The sequence below is a fragment of the Anomaloglossus baeobatrachus genome, chromosome 1 (genome assembly GCF_048569485.1).
Source record: "Anomaloglossus baeobatrachus isolate aAnoBae1 chromosome 1, aAnoBae1.hap1, whole genome shotgun sequence".
Lineage (NCBI taxonomy): Eukaryota > Metazoa > Chordata > Amphibia > Anura > Aromobatidae > Anomaloglossus > Anomaloglossus baeobatrachus.
In genome coordinates, this window is record NC_134353.1 from 203,318,566 (window position 1) to 203,338,874 (window position 20,309).

Below are 20,309 nucleotides of genomic sequence, written 5' to 3' on the forward strand. Positions count from 1 at the left end.
GCACATAACGGGGTGTGTTATATCAACTGAACCAAATAATAGTGGGAAGGAGTCTCCCGTTATTATTCAAAGTTATAATCATCAGAGAATTCAGTGTCCTTGTGCATTTCCAAGGTCAATGAACTCTTTGATAATTTTTTTTCTAATTAAAGGTTTTTATTGGTTTTACAACACTTATATAACAGTAAGTAAACAGATACCATCAAAGAGCAAACAAAGCTGTCATGTGGAAATACAACTCAGCTAGAAGTAGGTCCAGTCACACATAACGAGTTCGTGAACGAGATCGCTACTACGTCACACTTTCTGGATCGTATATGAGTCGTTGTTGAAATCGCATGTTGGGTGTCACACATAACGAGTTTATGAACGAGCATGCGTCCCGTATAACGATCTTTCAAATCGCAGGGACCCTGTCACACAGCTACTATGTTAACGATTCCAATCCCATTAGGGGCGTAGTAAAATGCAGTGAGTCACGTAGGCGTGCATTTGCGTCGCCTTTTCCATACCCCCCTCCGCTTTCATTGGCGGCCAATACTGCGTTCTGATAGGGCGGCCGGGCGGGCGTCGCCTTTTCCACCCCCTACGCACACAGGTTTCACAGGTTTGCTCCTAGAAGACTCAAAAGGGAACAAAGCATGAAGCGATACCCAATCAGAACGCAATAGTGTTCTCATTGCTAACCAATCGTTGCAGAGAGAGGGCGCGGAAATGGCGACGTAACTACACACTGTTGTTCTCAGCGCCAACCAATGGGTGCAGAAGGGGCGTGGAAATGGGGACGCAACAACACGCCTTCGTGCATCTCATCTAGGTCGTCAACGAAATCGTAAATAGGTGTCAAACATACAGATTCATGCAGCCCAGCAGGACTCCAACGAGCCAAAAATGGCCCAAGCTGTTCGGCATCGATCAGCGATTTCGCAGCAGGGGGTCAATCGTTGGTACGTGTCAAACATGACGAGATCGCAATTGAAGTCGTTCTTGCGTCACAGAAACTGTGACATAGTAACAATCTCGTTTTACGATCTCGTTATGTGTGAAGTGGCCTTAAGGGGTACTTATCACATAGCGAGATCGCTAGCGAGATCGCTGCTGAGTCACGGTTTTTGTGACACACCAGTGACCTCATCAGCGATCTCACTGTGACACTAAGCAGCGACCTGGCCCCTGCTGTGAGATCGCTGATCGTTACACACTGCTCTGGTTCATTTTTTGCTTGTTGTTCTCCCGCTGCGAGCACATATTGCTGTGTTTGACAGCGAGAGAGCAACGATCTAAATGTGCAGGGAGCAGGGAGCCAGCTTCTGCAGACGCTGGTAACCATGGTAAACATCGGGTACCTAAGCGAAGCGCTTTGCTTGGTTACCCGATATTTACCTTGGTTACTAGCGTACGCCGCTCTCAGGCTGCCAGTGTTGGCTCCCTGCTCCCTGCATATGTAGCCAGAGTACACATCGGGTAAATAAGCAAAGCGGTTTGCTTAGTAACCCGATGTGTACCCTGGCTACGAGTGCAGGGAGCCAGCGCTAAGCGGTGTGAGCTGGTAACCAAGGTATATGTCAGGTAACCAAGCAAAGCATTTTGCTTAGTTACCCGATATTTACCTTAGTCACTAAGCGCAGCATCGCTTCCACACGTTGCTGGTGGCTGTTGGCTGGTCACTGGTCGCTGGTGAGATCTGCCTGATTGACAGCTCACCAGCGACCATGTAGCGACGCACCAGCAATCCTGACCAGGTCATATCGTGGTCGGAATCGCCAGTACGTCGTTTAGTGAGACGGTACCCTTAGTGGAGACATAGCATCCAAAAGGTTTGGTGTTAGCATGATTATCACACAGACAATCTTATAATATATGTAGATATACAAATTGAGAGAAGAATGGAGGAGGGATATAACAGGAATTGGAAGGAGAGAGGTTGGGATATTTCAAAAATGACCATCGGGGACAGCTGAACAATGAGCAGGTAGACAATACAAGTAAGGTGTTGAGATGCCAATGAGTACAAAGAAGATGGTAAGTGTAGCACCAGCGTCCCTGCAGGCACGCCGACTTACCGCCGCCGCCAGGTTGCGTACTCCCCAGCATCCGCACATGTGCTCGTCTGTCTCCTTCTCCCTCTAGGGTCTGTGCACGCCGCACAAACTCCCCGGGAGTGCACTTACGGCACGCAAGTGTGTACACAAGCCCTCCTCTTAAAGGGCTAGTGCGCCATTTCCCAGAAATGTCTGTCTATGACTGAAAGACACTATGTAATTAAGGCACCCTCCCATTAGGAAAGGTGCCTGCACAACACTTCAGTTAGTCAGTGTTCTGTCTAGCTAGTTGTCACGTCAAATTATCCCTGTGTCCGTTACTTGTACTTGCCTTCCGATACCTATCGGTCACTGCTGTGCACCCCATACCTGTCCATACCTGCCTGCCTCAGCCATTCCGCCTCGAGTTAGTCTCCTTTCCTGGGTGTCAACTGGCACAGTCCCAGTCACTGCCCTGGGAGAGGTACCTGGTGTCCATCTCACGGTAGGTGCTTAATTAAAACCCTCCCACTAAAGGGTAAGTACAGGGCCCCCTTGTGGTCCAGTGGGTCTACTAACCTCGCTCACTGTCCCTACACCAGTCATTAGGGATACAGTAAGGTTTTGTTGGTGGAAGTAGATGTGAAGGGGGACAGATCTAAATCATTTAAGAATATTCTGATAAAATGAGGAAGATAGGAAGGTTTCCCAATGAAACCTTCTAGATGCGGTTGTGTTTATTCTGCTTGTCTTTGAGCCAACAACGTCTCCATAAGATGGACAGTAACTATTTCTGAGAACCATTCCTCCATGGAGGAAGCGACTACTGTCTTCCAGTGACAAGGAATTATCGTTTTGGCTACTTGAAAAAGGTGGCTTAACAAAGTTTATTGTAGACATGTCTAGAAATAGGAATAATAGAATCGTCTCTGGGGATGTCGGAATCATCACCCCTAAAGAAACTTTGATGGCCCTTTCTAAAAAGCTCTCATGTCCACCAAATAAGCGCCACTGTTCCCTCATCAGTCTCACAAGAACAACACAGGTTAGAAACTTCTGGAAACGATTTATGCAAGGTGGAAGGAACTCAATACCAAATTGATACCTTGTTTTTTATGATTTCGTAGCAATTAGATTAATTGGACAAGTGAAACATTTATCCAATGGTTCCTTAGTAAACTCTGTGATAATTTTTAATATTAACATACTTTATATTTGAGGATACACTATCACATACTGTAAATTCAATGCTGAAGATTTCCCCCAAGTAATAACATGCTATATGTATTAAATATAACCAAATTAACCGCTGTAGGTTTTGGAAACAAACGCATTTCATTCAACGTACAAAGACGGCAATGTGATCATCAGAAACCAAATGTTCCATGAGATGTTATAATTCACAGTCTATATAGGTCACAGATACTTTTTTTACTTTTCAGCAAATTCGCAAATAACTCCCAGACAGATTCTTTGCCTTGAAGAGATTCTTAGGAAGTCGCACTGTGGGATGCTTAATTATTTATTAACATTGCGCCTGCAAAATGTATTACAGCAATTTGGTTTTGTTTCAGAAGATAAGTGTAAGAAGCAATAGCATGTCATCCATTGGGAAACAGCAGAAGGAGCAACTTCAGATAGTTTATTAGCATTAATATTGAAAACCATGTCTTGTCTTGTGCACCTGTATATCGTACAACAAATAATCAGCCGCCTCCAATAGAAAAACACCTCCCATGGGAATGCAGATTTTCTATTGAAGGCGGCTGATCGGCAGAACTGGTCACACTTTCCTCCATCAGCAGCAAAACGATCTGTGCAGTCTGTGAGGAAGGGAGGTAATAACAAGTGGGGGAGATCCAATGAGACAAAATAAAGTAATGAATCCCTTTAAGTGATAGTCCTACAATTATAACTTATTACTGATAAGTAATCAGCGAGCGGGTTCGGCACTGCTTGTTACTCGATCAAGCATTTCCGTGCTCAGGTACTTGCAGAGCTTGGCCGGGTATTGTGGGTGCTCGGATATTTCGTCCATGAAACAAAGACCACAACACACAGGCTTGCTTCACTGCATGATGTGTGCAGGCACCCCAGGGAGAGCCTATTGCAGTCTCTGAATGGCTCTCTTGGGGATAAAACACCGTTCTCGGATGTAGTGTGATCAAACCAACCAACCATCCACCCTCCCTCCTGCCGGTAATGCTGTTTATGGCTGGCTGTATGTGGGTGGAGGTCCGAACAGGCCAATCATTGACTTTCCATAATGCTTGTTGCTTGTGTTAAGCTCATCCGAGAGTCTGATCAGCTCAAATCGAGTAGCGAGTATTTCAGCCTTTCAGTGCTCGCCCATCGCTATTTATTACCATAGGATTGATAGGTATCTATTCACTAGCGCTTACAATGCTGGGACCCCACAATTATGTGAACAGGGTTTGAATGGAGCGCTGATCAGACTGCCACTCGACTTACTGTCTACAGCACTGATGAAGATAGACGAGAGCTGTAAAATCTGCCTTAAATGAGAATGTGTGAGAATGTGAAGATTGATACTTGGTGCACAATTCTGTTGGCATGCAAGCTAATGGTACTGGTAGCCATGTAATTTAGGTCAATGGGAAGCTTGTGGTTGCTAGGGCACTGGGATCAAGCAATGCTCCATCACTGCTAGATATAGTCACAGGCTCTGTTTCTCGCTGAAGTAAGTTATGTCAAGAGCTTGGCTCAACCCATTCCACTCTCGCCAATTGACCTTATATTGGGTATCCCAACTCTATGGGCTCCATTTTGTACAGCCCTGTACAGCTGTCTCTAGCTAAATACCTTGTTTGTTGGGGCCCTGATAGGTGTCTCTAGTTTCCCTAACAATTCTAAGTATATACTCGTCCTAGAGAACGCGACGGCACAATGATTCCCAAATAAAATTTGAACAACTCAACGTCGCAGGGTTCCCAGCAACACCATCTATGAATGAAGTATGTCTTCCATGAAATAACTTTGGTTCACACTGTCACTGCCCAAATCTACACAAAAGTCATGCGCCACACAATGTCTGTATCGATATGTACAGATGCTGCTGACCTAATTTTCCACAACAGGGCAATACAGGAAGACACAAAGCTGAAATAATCCACAGAAAGTGGCATTAACCATCCACATATTGATGCAGGATCATTTTAGGCCTAAAGGTAAATGTATGCTGTCTATATGGCTAAGGTTAATAAATATAGCAAAACATTAACATAAGGTGGATATTAAAATAAAAGAAATTCGGCATCATGTCAACGTATGGAGTCATATTAAACACATTTATTGAGTCTGTTTAAAAGAAAAGCATCCTTAAAAAGAATTCATAGGAAACTGGCTGACGCGTTTCGAACAAGGAGTTCTTCTTCATAGCACCGCCCTCAATTGGAAGGTCACTTATTGCAACACGCTATTATTTGGGTTAGCTGAAGTACTTTTTCTTTTTGTGGATATTAAAAGTCCACACACACGTATTAAAATGCCAGGTTTTTGACACATACATTGTTTGATTCAGAATCTCTTTGCCTACATTATGCTGCTCTCAGATCAGGAAGCAAAAACCTGCTGACAGATTCCCTTTAATGTCATCCATAATCTGTGAAAATACATTGAGATGCAAACAGCAACCCTTTAGAGGGGGTAAGCAAAGTTAAAAAAAAAAACGAAAATAATATGGATGCATTAGTGTGAAACACCCTCTTATAAATGAGAATATGGTTGATTTAGAATTAGAATAAAATTAGAATAAAACCAACCTTCAGGCCTCTGCTAAAAAGCTGAAGATAATATGGACGTATGAAGACTGTTTAGGGTCACTGTCGTGCTGAAAAGTGAAATTATTCTTCAACAAAAGATCGGCTATGCAAGAATAAGTTTTGCAATGTTCCAGACCTGAATCCAACTGAAAACCTGTGGGCGACCTGAAGAGGGCGCTGCATACAGGAAATGCCCCCCGTAACCTGATAGATTTGGAGCACAAACACAAGGAAAAGTGGGCAAAGATTGCCAATTCTAGATGAGCCATGCTGACAGACTCCTACCCCCCCACCCAAAAAAAAAAGAATGCTGTCACAAATTCAAAAGGTACTTAACATATTAGTTTAAGCGTGTGTATATTTATGCAACCATATTGTTTTAATTCTTTGTTGTTCTATATCCACCTAAAAAGTTTTTTATTTTTCAGTTGAATTTTAGACATGGAAAAAGTTCTGAATTTATTCTTCTTGGTATAATTTTTTTTATATGACAAAAACCTGGCATTTTAAAGGGGTGTGTTGACTTTTTATATCCACTGTATGTTCAGGCTTTCCATGGAACGTAGCGATCATTGTTATTTTGCAGCTCAAATCTTAAATACAACAAGGGTCAAGTAGAGCAATAAAAACAATATGATGCGGGAGGTAATTGTCCATAAAACTGACAAGCAAATAATGGAGGGAACGGTCATTAATATGATAAAACCGGTTAGTGACACAGATGTGATCTGTGGATCATGAATAACATTATGTCCATTACATGAATATACAAGTGTGTAGTAATTTGCATAACACTATAAACCTGTCTCATTTAGCCATACAATAAAACTTTACAAGGATGGATGTAAGTGCAGCTCCTCAATATGTAGCACAGCCAGCGCTCTACTTACACCCACACTCCTGTATTTCCAGAGCAGAGATGAGCGTGCAAGGAAAGGACCAAGGTATATAAAAATGAGTATGCCGTACCCAACGCCGGATGGTTCACATATATGACTGTTCACCCAAATGACTGCTTCCAGGTTACTGACAGCTTTTACGAGGTTGAATTTCATTCTAGGTCTCTTCCACCCATCTCCTTAGTGGTATATATATTGTATACATTATTTATCACATCTGATTGGAATAATATCGCGAGATGTCATGTTAAATTTCTTGTTCATATGTTGTCTTTTGAGCGCCTTTTAACCACGAAAGGTTTCCAAAGCCACCAAGTGGTTAAAAGAAGTAAGCTGACCATTATTCAGGTGGCTTCCGCTCCGGAGGCGCTTTACACTTTATAAAGCCGGTTTCACACATCTGTGTTTAATCAGGTACAAGCCACATGCATGGGTATGGTCATACGTGTGTCATACATGTGTTTGCATGCATGTGACTCGTACTGGAGAAAACGCGTGTCTTTGAAATAAAAAGATTTTCTATATTCACCTGTATCCAGCGCTGTTTTCTTCGGCTTTGCTGTCTCCTGCTTCTGACCCCCGCTAATTATGCTCATAGAATATTCACTGCACCTCGGAGCTGAAAGCAGGAGCATCGCCGGGGACTGCGCCGGGGACAGCATCGCTGGGGAGAACATCGGGGACAGCATCGCCGGTGACAGGTGAGTATGCCGCAAGCAGTGTGTGTGCCGTGAGGTCCAGGAGGTCATTGGAGTTCCCAATCAACTCTGATGACCTCCTGATGACACCCCCGTGACATCCGCGCTACAGCGGGTGTATGATGGTGCTCATTAGAGTTCATTGGGAACTACAGTGACCTCCTGGACATTACTACACACACACTGCTTGCTGGATACTCACCTGTCTCCGGCGATGCTGTCCCCGGCACGGTCACCGGCGATGCTGTCCCCAGCAATTCTCCAGCTTCCAATTCCTCGGTGCAGTGAATATTCTTTGAGTATAATGAGCGGGGGTCAGAAGCGGGAGATACAGGTGAATATAGAAAATATTTTAATTTCAAAGACACATGTTTTCTCTGGTACATGTCACACTGATGTCACACAGATCACATCAGTGTGCGGGCCTTCTGACATCAGTGTTGCCGGAGAAAAAACGGACATGTCTCCATGCGTGTGTGCGGTGCCACGCAGAGTCACACAGTCCGTGTGAAAACACGGACGTGTCTGTAACTCAGGCTGACATGGGTACGTGTGGCATCAGTGTTAACAACGGATGTCACACGTACCTGAAACACGGACATCTGAAACCAGCCTTATAGAAGTCAATGGGAAAGCTAAAAGATGCCCGGGCGACTTTCTGAGCCTTTTCCCAGCAGTTTTGCTTAAAAAATGTTAGTGGTCTCTTCACCGTTGAATAAAGTTCCAAAAAAACTCCAGAAAATTACAAGAAAAAGATGCCCCAAAACATTGGAAAAATGCTAAAAAAAAAACCATCGCCAGCCAAAATAGTTGAAAAAGAGCTAAGGAAAACAAAAAATATCTATAAAAAGACTTCAGGAAAAAAAAATGCTGTGGTTTCTAGATACATCTTCCACTTGGAAAAAAAAAATCATTGGATGTGCTTACCTGAAAAAGACATACCCTAATGGTAATCTATCACTAGGTTTTTCCTATCTAATCTGACAGCAGCATGATATAGGGACAGAGACCCTGATGCCAGCGATGCATCACTTACTGGGAAGTGTGTTGCTATTTCAGTAATTTCAGTGTTTTATTATCAGGAGATTATCAGTGCAGGAATAGTTGTGTTCTGCCATGCAGTCTTCCTGCTCCCCCACCACTGATTAGCCGTTTTCTGCCAATGTACCGTGTAGACAGACAGCTGCCTACCCAGTAGTGTAGGTGGAGTTATACAGAGCTCAGCATTCATAGCACTGCTACATCTACAACAGAGAAAAAAGGGATTTTATCATAACTGCAGAAAGCAGGCCAGTAACTGATGCATTGCTGGAATCAGGCTCTCTGCCCCTACATCATGCTGGTTACATAGCAAAAGCATGCTGACAGATTCCTTTTAAAGGGGTCTTCCACTACAATGATATTGATGACATATCCTTAGGACAAGTTGTCAAGGTTTTCAACATCAGACTGGTGGGGGTCTGACACCCGTCACCTCCACTGATCCGCTGTCACCAGCGCTAACCCAGTGTACACAGTGTTCATAGCAGAATAGTGGCCGCTTCCAGATACTGCCCCTCATCTATTCATTTCAATGTTTCCTATGTTCCAGTAGCTCCCCCCTTCCTGCCAAGCTGTGTCTCCTACTGCACCTCTGTTGCTACTTCCCTCCACTTACTAAGGCCTAAACCATACGGCATGAAAATCGGACCGAGTGAAGTGCGATAAAACATCACATTCCACTCGGACCAATATTAGCCTGTGTGTCAGCACCCATGAGCGATTATTTTCTCTGTCCCCATTGGACCAAGAAAACAATCGCAGCATGCTGCAACTGTAATGCGAGACTCTTTCTTTCGCACCCATTCAAGTCTATGGGGCGAGATAAAGATCGCACTGCACTCGCGGTACTCTGGTGTATGCGAGTGTAGAGCGAGAATGGCAATAGCCGGCAACGGAGGAGAGAGGGAGATAAATCCCTCCCTCTCCTCCTCCGTGTTGGCCCGCCCCTCCTCAGCACTGGCCCGCCCCTCCTCAGTGCCAGCCCGTCCCCCGCAGCTGAGATCCAATCGCATTATTGGATCTTAGTTACAGTGACACTCGCATGACACTCGGCTCCTCCTGTGCTGCCAGTGCGATCCGATCGCATTAGTCCTCTGTGTTGCCCCGGCCTAACTGTGGTTTGGGGTCTGAATTATTTTTGACATCTAGGGACTGAGGCTGATTCTGAGTGAATTTAATTGCACAGGGTCGCCGCTATTCGACTATTTGCGAATATTCGATACGCAATGTAAGTCTATAGGAAACCTGAATAGTTGCCGAATAGCAACTATTCGTGCTTCCCATAGACTTACATTGCACATCGAATATTCAAATAGCGTCGACCTATTCGTCGGATATTTGCGAAGCCGAATATTTGTGATATTCAATCATCCCTAGAAATGATAAGATGCCAGTTGAAACAGAATGCCCTACAGCTTGGCAAGTGATGGCACTCTGTACAGGCAGTAGCCTCAGTGCCACTTTCCATCCCTCCAACCCTCACAAAGCCCAGTCACCTAATTAATTTCCCTGCCAATTTATGTCTCAACACCTTCGGAGTAGGTACCTTGACTTTATGGCATAATTGGGCCCAGAAATGTTTAATATCAGGGATTTAACGACCACAGTCGCAGAGATCGCGACTGCAATCGAGCCCAGCAGGGTTAGGTGCCTGGCTCCCTCCCTGCAGAGAAGCAGAGAGGGAGCTCTGAGTGAGAGAGGAGCTGCGCTGTTCAGTGGCAGACCACGCACCCGCTATAGGGTCCGTGAGTCATGGAGGCACGGTGCCAGCGGCGGCACCAGGCCCTCCTCTGCCGACATTTCACAAAGTAATGATGAAGGATCCTTCAACATTCTCCACCCGTCGTCTCAGTGCAGCAGAGCACGGTGACTTCACTACTGCGTGACTGCTGTGCTGAGACATGCAGAGCGCAGGACAGGAGCACGCTCTGACCAGAGCAGCGGGGGAACGAGGAGCGATAAGGACTTGTTTTTTTTTTTTTTTTTTAATCAGTGAGTACATGGTGGCCAGAGGCCTGTGTGCATAATACAATATGAAGGACACCTTATACATGGACTATGGGGGGGGGGCATTATAATACATGGAGGTCTTTGGGGGTGTATTAAATGGTATGGGGGTTGCATAATATAAAATGAAGGACTATGGGGCTGCATTATAAAACATGGAGGACTATGGGGCTGTGTCGCGGGCGGAGGAGGGGACGCCGCGCTCTCCCACTGCTCGGGTCCGGCTGCCGCTGCTGCTGCGGCCGCTGCTGCTGCTCGGTGGTGGCTCGAGCGGTGGGCCGGATCCCGGGGACTCGAGCGGCGCTCCTCGCCCGTGAGTGAAAAGGGGTGGTTTGGGTTTTGGGGATATTGTCCGTGACGCCACCCACGGTTGTGGTGATTGTGTGGACACCACCGCTGCTCTGGACCGGGATCCCGGGAGCGGTGACAGGGAGCAGCTCTGTTGTTATTTCTCCCCTCCGTCGGTAGGGGGGTTGGTTGTCCCGGGGCCCAGTGATGGGGTAGAGATGGCAGGCGGGTTGCGGGGCCTGGTGAGGTGCAGGGTCGCAGGGGCAGCGCTGTGCCGCACCGCACGGAGGTACTCACTCAGCCCAATGATGATGACACAGTTCACGGTAAAACAAGCGGCTGGATGGACGGGTCCCTCGGACGGCTGCGGTTGTTCCTCCCTGCAGGTTAGTGATGACTGTCTCTCCCTGCACCTAAGTTCAGTGTTGGTAGCGATGGGTTCCCACCGGTAACCCGCTCCCCGACCTGAATGTGGGCCGGAGGAGCCCCTTTTGCCCGCAGGCGCTGGCCCTGGGAAACGGTTGCCCTTGGCGGTGGCGGTGTCTCCCCTTCACGGTTGGACGGTTGCCTTCTATCGGGACTTGGCTGTTTAGAAACCCGGAGGTCCCCTTCACTAACGGATTTGGCAAATTCACGGCGACTCCAAGCCTTGCCGGGATCCGAAAGGCCCCTGCTAATGGTGCTGGCTTCTCTTTGTATACCGGTCCGGTACCGCCGGGTCACTACCCGTCCACGGTCCTTACGGCAGACTCCAATCGGCCTCCACTGCAGACGGCCACCACCATCTGCCAACCTTGCTGTCTCGCCCGGGCCACACACCCGGACGCTGTCAGTTAGTTGCTCTGCTCTCTTGCCACTTCACTTCCTCACTTTTCCTCCTTCCACTTTCACTCTCAGAACTCAACTGCTCCTTTTCCCTCCTCCAGGACTGTGAACTCCTTGGTGGGTGGAGACCAACCGCCTGGCTCCACCCCCTGGTGTGAACAACAGCCCCTGGGGAAGGCAACAAGGATTTTGTGTTTTGGCTTTGATGTACCTACAGGGAGTGTGGGGTGTGGTGATGTTGTTACCTGTGGCCCCTGGCTTGTCCAGGGCGACAGAGCTGCATTTTAATATATGGAGGACTATGGGGGTGCATTATAATACATGCAGGACTATGGAACTGCATTATACTATATGGAGGCCTATGGGTGTGCATTAAACAATATGTGGGCTGAATAATACAACATGAATGACACCTTATACATGGACTATAGGGGCGCATTATAATACATGGAGGACTATGGGGGTGCATTAAATGGTATGGGGGCTGCATAATATTATATGAAGAAATATGGGGCTGCATTAGAAAACATGGGGGACTACAGGGGTGCATTATAATACATGGAGGACTATGAGATGCATTATAATATATGGAGGACGATGGGGTGCAATATAATAGATGGAGGACTATGGGAGGTGCATTATAATAATTGGAGGGCTATCTTATACATGGAGGACTATGGAGGAGCATTATAATATATGAAGGGTTATGTGGGACCCATTATACTATATGGAAGGATACATGGGGGCCATTATAGTATTTGCAAAGCTAGATACGAGGGGGGGGAGAAAGATAAAAGCATGAGATGGGAAAGTTTTGTACTGAGGGAAAGAGGCTCATTCCCTCAGCACCCAGCTTTCCCATGCTCTGCTATACATCTTTCACTCAGCACCCAGCTTTCCCATGCTCTGCTATACATCTTTCACTCAGTACCCAGCTTTCCCATGCTCTGATATCATGGGAAAGCGGAGTGCTGAGGGAAAGATGTATATCAGAGCATGGGAAAGCTGCATTCTGAGGGAAAGATGTATAGCAGAGCATGGGGAAGGTGTGTGCTGAGGACAAGATGAATATCAGAACATAGGAAAGCTGGGTGCTGATAGAGGGATTTCAGATCATGGGAAACATGGGTGCTAAGGGAAAAAGCCAAGTATCAGCGACACTATTCAGTACCCTGAGTGTCAGCGTAATTATCCCATACTCCAAGTGTTGGCATCATTATCCTGTACCCTGAGTGTCGGTGTGTTGGGGGGCCCCAGGTCCAAACTTTGCACCGGGGCCCATCAGACTCTAGTTATGCCATTGTTTAATAGTGACCCTGCTAGGACCTGACACTGGCTATCCCATGAGATAGACTATGCTGAAATGCACAAGCAGACTATATGTGTCTGTACTGTTTTGGGAACTTAAAATATGTAAATAAAAAACATATAAAAGACAAGTTCTCTTTCTGCATAGAATAATAAACAGTAATAGGACAACGGCCTTAAACAAACAACTCTTGGCTCTGGGGGGATACTAGTTCAGAGGCTGATAACAAAGAGCTGTCATGTCCTCACTTCCTGATCCGTATTCCAGCATCGCCTCCCGCAGTCACACAGCACAGATTGCTGAATGTCACAGGAAACCGTACAACGCTCTTATCTATGCCGCCATATAGTGCTTTATATGTGGGATATATAAACAGTCCCCATAGTGCAGCACCACACCCTGCTGACAGCACTAAATACTGTGTTGGAGCATGTCAAAAATATAATCAACCAAAAAAAACAAAGGCATTCCTGAGAGTACCCACGAAACATACCCCCACAGCTTACTGCGGAGCACAGCAGCAATCCCAGCTGGGCTCACCTGGTAACACAATCGGGGATGTCGCCTGCTGCCCCCCACTTGTTTACATGCAGCACACGATGGCGAGGACAGTCCTCCTCTGTGTATCCCGCTCTGGATGTGTCATCTGTGATGTAGCACACACTTCTCCCAGTGACATGGGAGGCTGAGCTCATATGAACCGCTTGCATATTAAAAATAGCTGACAAATTCCCTCCTACCTTGCCTTAACACTTTCACTGCCAGTTTCTGATGGAAGAGCCAAAAGATTATTATGTAGTTCCCCTTGGCTCATTACAACTGCATTAAGTCATGTGTTTTCAAGCAAGGACTATCTAATGTAATTATTATTTCAGCCCCCGCACAAGCACGCAGGGAAAGCAGAAACATGTGTAGACCATAGAGCAGGAAGCAAGAGGATCCTGAAGAATTACAACTAAACACAGTCAAACCTTCTTAGATCGGTTTGCGTAAAGCAGCACTCCAGTGTTTGTATTTTAAGGCCGCTTTACACGCTACGACATCGCTCAAGCGATATCGTTGGGGTTACGGAATTTGTGACGCACATCCGGCCGCTTTAGCGATGTTGTTGCGTGTGACACCTATGAACGATTTTGCATTGTCGCAAAAACGTGCAAAATCGCTCATCGGTGACATGCCCCCCTATTCTCAATTATCGTTGCTGCCGCATGTATGATGTAGTTCGTCATTCCTGCGGCAGCACACATCGCTATGTGTGACACCACAGGAACGAGGAACCACACCTTACCTGCGGCCGCCGGCAATGCGGGAGGAAGGAGGTGGGCGGGATGTTACGTCCCGCTCATCTCCACCCCTCCGCTTCTATTGGGCGCCCGCTTAGTGACGTCGCTGTGACACTGAACGAACCGCCCCCTTAGAAAGGAGGCGGTTCGCCGTTCACAGCGACGTCGCTGGGCAGGTAAGTAGTGTGACGGGTCTGAGCGATGTTGTGCGCCACGGGCAGCGATTTGCCCATGTCGCACAACCGATGGGGGCGGGTACGCACGCTAGCGATATCGGTAACGACCTTTACACTGCTAGAGAGCTGCTTTACATCTATAGGCCACTTAACACATAACAAGATCGCTAACGACATCGTTGCTACGTCACAGATTCTGTGACGAAACAACGACTTCACCAGCGATCTCGTTATGTTTGACACGTACCAACGATGCACCGCCTACTGTGAAATCGTTGGCCGTTGCTGAATGTCTTGGGCCATTTTTTGCTCGTTGTAGTTCTGCTGGGCAGGATGGATCTGTATGTTTGACACCTACCAACGATCGTTAGCGACCTAGATGAGAACCCCCTCTACACCGATTGGTTGGCGCTGAGAACAGTAACCAAACACTCGGGAACAAAGGAGGGATGAATCCAGGTGCAGATGCAGCTTCGATCCGAAAAGCAAGCAAGCAACCGGCAACAAAGTACGAATGAATCCGGGTGGAGTCGCAGATTCTATCCTCAAAGCAAGGCTCAAAAAGGGACAAAGGATGAATCGATACAAAGTTGCTTTCTAGGCCGGCCGCCTAATCAGAACGCAGTATTGGCCACCAATCGGAGCGGAGGGGTGTGGAAAATGCGACGCATATGCACGCCTACATGGCTTACTGCGTCAAACACTACGCCCCCATTAGAGGTCAGAATCGTTACAAAGCTGCTGTGTGACAGGGTCCCAACGACATCTCACCAACGATCTCACCAACGATTTAACAACGATTCGGAAACTGTGACGTAGTAACGATCTTGTTATGTGTGACTGGACCTTAAGTCCCTTGTCTTATACTCACCTTCCGTCATCTTTATCTTTTCTCAGTGTCTCTCCAGTCAGTCTCATTCTCCTGTCGGCAGCTACAGTGTTTCATGGAGTGTGTTGGAGGTCACAACTCCATACAAGTCTATGAGAGCCTCGTTCTGGCTCTCATAGAGTTGCATTGAGAGTTTGTGACGTATCTTTTCACTTCCGGCCAGTCACAAGTTATAGTCAAAAGATAAAAAAAAAGACACCGGTGGGTAAATATAACGCTACGGACAGGGAACTTACATTTAAAGCGCCACTCCAGAGCTACAAAGCAAAACAAAGCTCTGGAGTGGTGCTTTAATTTATTTTGTGACATGAGATGGTGATAGGTGTTAGAGTGGTATTATCATCTTAAACATATATAGCAGATCCACAGGATCTAGAGTACTAAAAGTCTGTGGCTGATGATGGTCTTGGAGGACCGTGTACTCCAATTTCCCAATTCACTGTTGCCATAAGCTTTATTGATTTAATTTGAGATACCTTTTACAATGATCAGGCGTTTATGGCATACCGTCTGATAACACCATAAATATAGCAGGTAAAAGCTATCAGAATAGGTAATATCTTGTAAATCGAGGGGGTCCAACTGCATCACCAGAATGAGGATTTTATCCTAATTAGGGTATGATTCTACTTACGTATGAATCGTGCAGTCTCGCATCGGTATCACACAGCACGGCGCACACTCTCTTGACAGAAGCGGGTTGGCTGCATGTATTTCCATGCAGCGGAGGCGCTCGTGTCCAGAGAGTGTGCGGCTGTGCCTGGTGTTACTGATGCGAGACTGCACGATTCACACGTAAGGCTGCTTTCACACATCCGGTTTGAGCTGTGCGGCTCAATCCGGCTGTGAAGCCTATGCAACGGATGCGGTGAAAACACCGCATCCTTTGCATAAGTTTTTTACATGCGGCCGGTCCGGTTTTTGCCGCTTGCGGCATGCTACTGAGCATGCGCAGTGGCAAAAACCGCATGCGGCGGCCGGATACGGTTTTTGCCGCATCGCGCCGCATCCGGCATCCATAGGGATGCATTGGGAAAAGCGCCGCATCGGCAGGATGCGGCGCGATGCGGTTTTTTTTTGCCGGAGCAAAAAACGTGCCAGGGAACGTTCCATCCGGCCGCCACATCGGCTAAATCTGCCGCATGCGGCAAAAACCGGACCGAACGCAAGCCCTTGCGGCACAATGCGGCACTAATTAAAGTCTATGCAGGAAAAACGCAACCGGCAGCAAAAAAAAAACGGTTGCAGTTTTCCTGCAAAGTGCCGGATTGTGCCGCATAGCAAAAGCCGGATGTGTGAAAGCAGCCTTAGTGGAACACCAGCCTCAGAATGGAACCGTAGAGCGCACGTGTAACTGCCGCTCAATTTCTTCTCTATGGGACTAATGGTGGAAGCAACCCCATAGAGAGTGAAAGGAGCAACAGTTGCACATGTGTAACTGGTCATTTCCAATGGGAAACAAACGCTCCCTGTTCTGGTGAACAGTAGGTGTCCAGGCAGTCTGTTCCACACCAATCTGGAAGTTCTCACCTAGCCTATGTGTATGGTGATAAATGAGTATTCTGGTAGGAAACAGGAATAATTCTTCAAGTTTCTAGACCAGTAATCCCCAACCAGTGCCACTCAAGATGGTGTAAAACTAAAAGTATAAGCATTTTAAATATTGTTTTACCCCCATTACCCTGTAGACTGTAAACCAATGAGGGCAGGGTCCCCTACCTCTTTGATCCAGTCTCTCATCTAATTTTATGTATATAATATATATGCCACCCTTTTCACATGTACAGCACCATGGAATTAATGGTGTTTAAAAATAAATAATAAATGGCTTCACAACACACACTCACAGATTGCAGCCTCTGCTCTAGACATTTAGTCATTGCCCTAGTTAAAGGGGTTGTCTGCTCTAAAGTGATGAGTCTGCAGTCAGTCTATGTGACTATAGACTTATGAATCCTCCCAGCACCCATACACACTGTTTGCTGCGAGGATTCACCAGTTTCTCCCCTGGGAATGGCGGTTACGTGACTCCAATTGTGCGCTATGCATGTTCCCGGCCAGACCCCAACTAGTGGCAACAGCCTCGCTTAATACAAATGTATTGAGCAGGGCTGCGCCCACTGGACGACCATGCTCACTAGGCAGGTGTGCCCACTCCACACACTTGTATACAGTGAGGCCGCGCCCAGAAAATTGCCAAACTGCATCATGTGAGGCCATGACAGTTGGAAAAATATGAAATGAAGTCCATCCATTCAAAAGCCAAGAGGTAGACGTCCAGGCAAAATATTGGAGTCAACATGTCAACTCATCACAATCAGTTCTGGTGAGGCAAACACGACATTGGAGGTGAGATCATAGACATCCATGCAAGCTGTCACGATCCCTGCTTCTACTTTGGAGTCTGTCTGCAGCTGTGGATTTTGGGGTTTGTACCCTTCTGTTTAGACTCCTGTCTGTCTTTCCATTCCTTCCATGTTTATTAGTGCAGCAGTGGGACTAGTGTCTCCCACTGGCCATCTCACTAGCAGGGCTAGTGAGGGATTAGGTATCTAGCTAGATGACAGTGGGAAACGCCCCGTATAGGGATGCTAGGGAGTTTAGGTACAGCTTGAGAAAAGTGCAGGATATGTTCCTCTCCCCTCCCTCACTAGAGTTAGGGCCCACCGTTGTTTAGGTGTTTACAGTGTTTGCGTTTGTTTGGCTTTTTTTGTAGTGCGACAGATGCCCGTAGGTCTGAACACCAGTGTCCCATGGTGTTTTCGGACTTCATCATCTCTGAGCATGATACAAGTGTGAAGCCCCGCTAGTATGTGTCGGTGCAGTACCTTCAGGGACTCCACGTGGATGGAACAGTCTGGTCACAGGTAGGGAACCTTCTTTTAGGATTGTCATGACGCCACTCTCAGTATTGCGGTCAGCGGGGACCGCCACTGCAGATTAAGGGATGCCTGGGGCTGATGGTGGGTGCAGTCAGTATATTAGCCCCCTGAGAGTGAGGCAAGCCCCAGGCCCCGGTGTATGTGTGTGGGACCACAGGTCGCAGAATGACTCAAACACAGTCCAAGAAGTCTTTCAACGTGTTTACTCACTGTTTGGAGGTCACGGTGAGATGCCCGGGCGACACTGTGATAACCAGGTTGAACCAGGAATTCCAGGAGGCCGTTCTGAGGGTAGCTGTCCACTCGCCTTCCTTGCACTCTTTCTGTTTTAGGAGGATCCTTTGCTTGAAGCGTGGTAGGACCCCTCCAGGGAAGCTGTTACCACCCTGCTCCCCTCTCTCTGGCTCGTCTGCCGGCAGCGTGGCCTTGGTGGGATGGCTTCTGGCCCTGTCCCCTTATGGGCCTGGTGATTGCTGCTTGGCTCAAGCTCTGTGTAGTCGTGGTGAGGGCATGAAGTACCCCCCCCCCACCTGTAGGTTAAGCAGCTCTGGATGATCTGCTGCCTGTACTGGGGACCTAGTTCCCCTTGTGTGCTCGGATACCGGGATCTCCGTACTCAGCCACCCTTCTCTCTGGATGATTTTCAGGCCGACCCACGGTACTCCTTTCTCCCCCGCTTTCAGCTACTGCACTCCTCAGGACCTGTCTGACACGAGAGCTCCTCTGCTCCCTTCCACACACTTCAACTTCTTCCTCCAGACTCCCTCTTCCTCTCTCTCTCTGCCCTGCTTCCTAGCAACCAGCCCCTGAACACACCCCCAGCTGGGAATTGAAAGTTAACCCCTTCTGGCTACCCAAGGGTCCCCTCTGGTGATGTGGGAGGCCTGGTCACTATATGTTTGTGTGTGCACCTCATCTTGGCCTTTGGAGATTACCTGGAAGCATTGCTCCCGCATGGGTGCAATACTCTGTGGTGCCTGACCAGGTCAGGGGCGCCACACAAGCACTATGCAACGCACGTTAGACAAGTATGGAATGGTGGCCCGAAAAAAAGGGAAGAAGCCTTGACTTCAATATCATTATAAGAAGCATCGGCTCAAGTTTGCCAAAAAGTATAAAAAATAGACAGCAGAAGATATGAAACGGGTGATTTGAAGCAATGAGACGAAAGTCAATAAACTAGGCTTTGATGGGTGCAAATGGGTCTAGGAGAAACAAGGGAAATAGGGGATAAAAGCTCGAGAAATTGAAGGAACTTGTCAAGTTCTGTAGAGGATGCCTGATGATATGGGATTGTTTTACAGCCAAGGACGTTTAATACTTAGCAAGGATCGATGGTCTCAATGCTCACCTATGAGATGAGGTACTTTGTACATTCGAGTACTATGGGTACTCGATTTAGTGTTTGACTTAGGACGACTTAGTGTTCCAGCAGGACAGTGACCGAAATAATACGTCAAGACTGGTGAAAAAATGGTTCAGTGATAATGAAGTAGAGGTGCTCTATTAGCTCCCACAGTCCCTAGACCTCAACCCAATCTGTGGGTAGAGTTCAAGAAAAAACTGTATACATACCCAGGTGAATTGATTAGTATGCACCAACATTTGGACCATGTAGAAGAGACCTGGGTTCAGATTTCAGTGAAGACATGCTTGAATCTGATCGAGAGCAAGCTAAGAAGGATTCAGACAGTTTTGAAAGGCAAAGGTGGATTTACAAAATACTAACACTAATAAAATAATAAGAAATTTAATTGAGTACGAGGAGCAAAACAGTAACAATGGCGTGACATGATAAGAATCTGCATAACTAATCAAATGCTAAATAGTTGCAAGTCAAATTTATGTATGAGATAGTTAAGATGGTTGTCTACAAAATGATGGTAGTCTCACATTCAAAGCTGTAGTGGATGGTGAGATATGAAGCCTGAAAGGAAAAAGTTAAAAACATTGTTACCCTTTTGCTCGTCAGTGTAAATCAATTTATTGGGAGCAAGTGACAGGTCCTCTTTAACCTCCGCAATCTTAGTTCCTTAGTGAAGTTGTCTTAAAAAAGGGAGTGGTTTTATATGAACAACTTTTTTACTGAAACCGTTACCGACATTGGACATACAGTAGGTCCTATTTTCCATTGCGTTCCTGTAAATGGATATACTTGTACTTCTTGGCGACAGGGCACAGGAGCTGTGCATGTGCGATTGCTGCAGGG

The 20,309-nt window shown here is 46.8% G+C and overlaps 1 protein-coding gene across 5 annotated transcripts in view; it reads right to left on the bottom strand.

Moving 5' to 3' along the window:
• The window catches only part of TRIM2 (tripartite motif containing 2), a 173,031-nt gene that overhangs the window by 91,808 nt on the left and 60,914 nt on the right, over positions 1–20,309 (bottom strand). The window contains exon 1 of one of the 5 annotated variants that reach the window (XM_075347761.1): positions 13,411–13,512. The exons of the other annotated variants lie outside the window; for them this stretch is intronic. The gene's annotated coding sequence lies outside the window, so the exon portion shown is untranslated. Of the gene's footprint in view, positions 1–13,410; positions 13,513–20,309 lie in introns of those variants that run through there. 5 annotated transcript variants of the gene reach the window in all.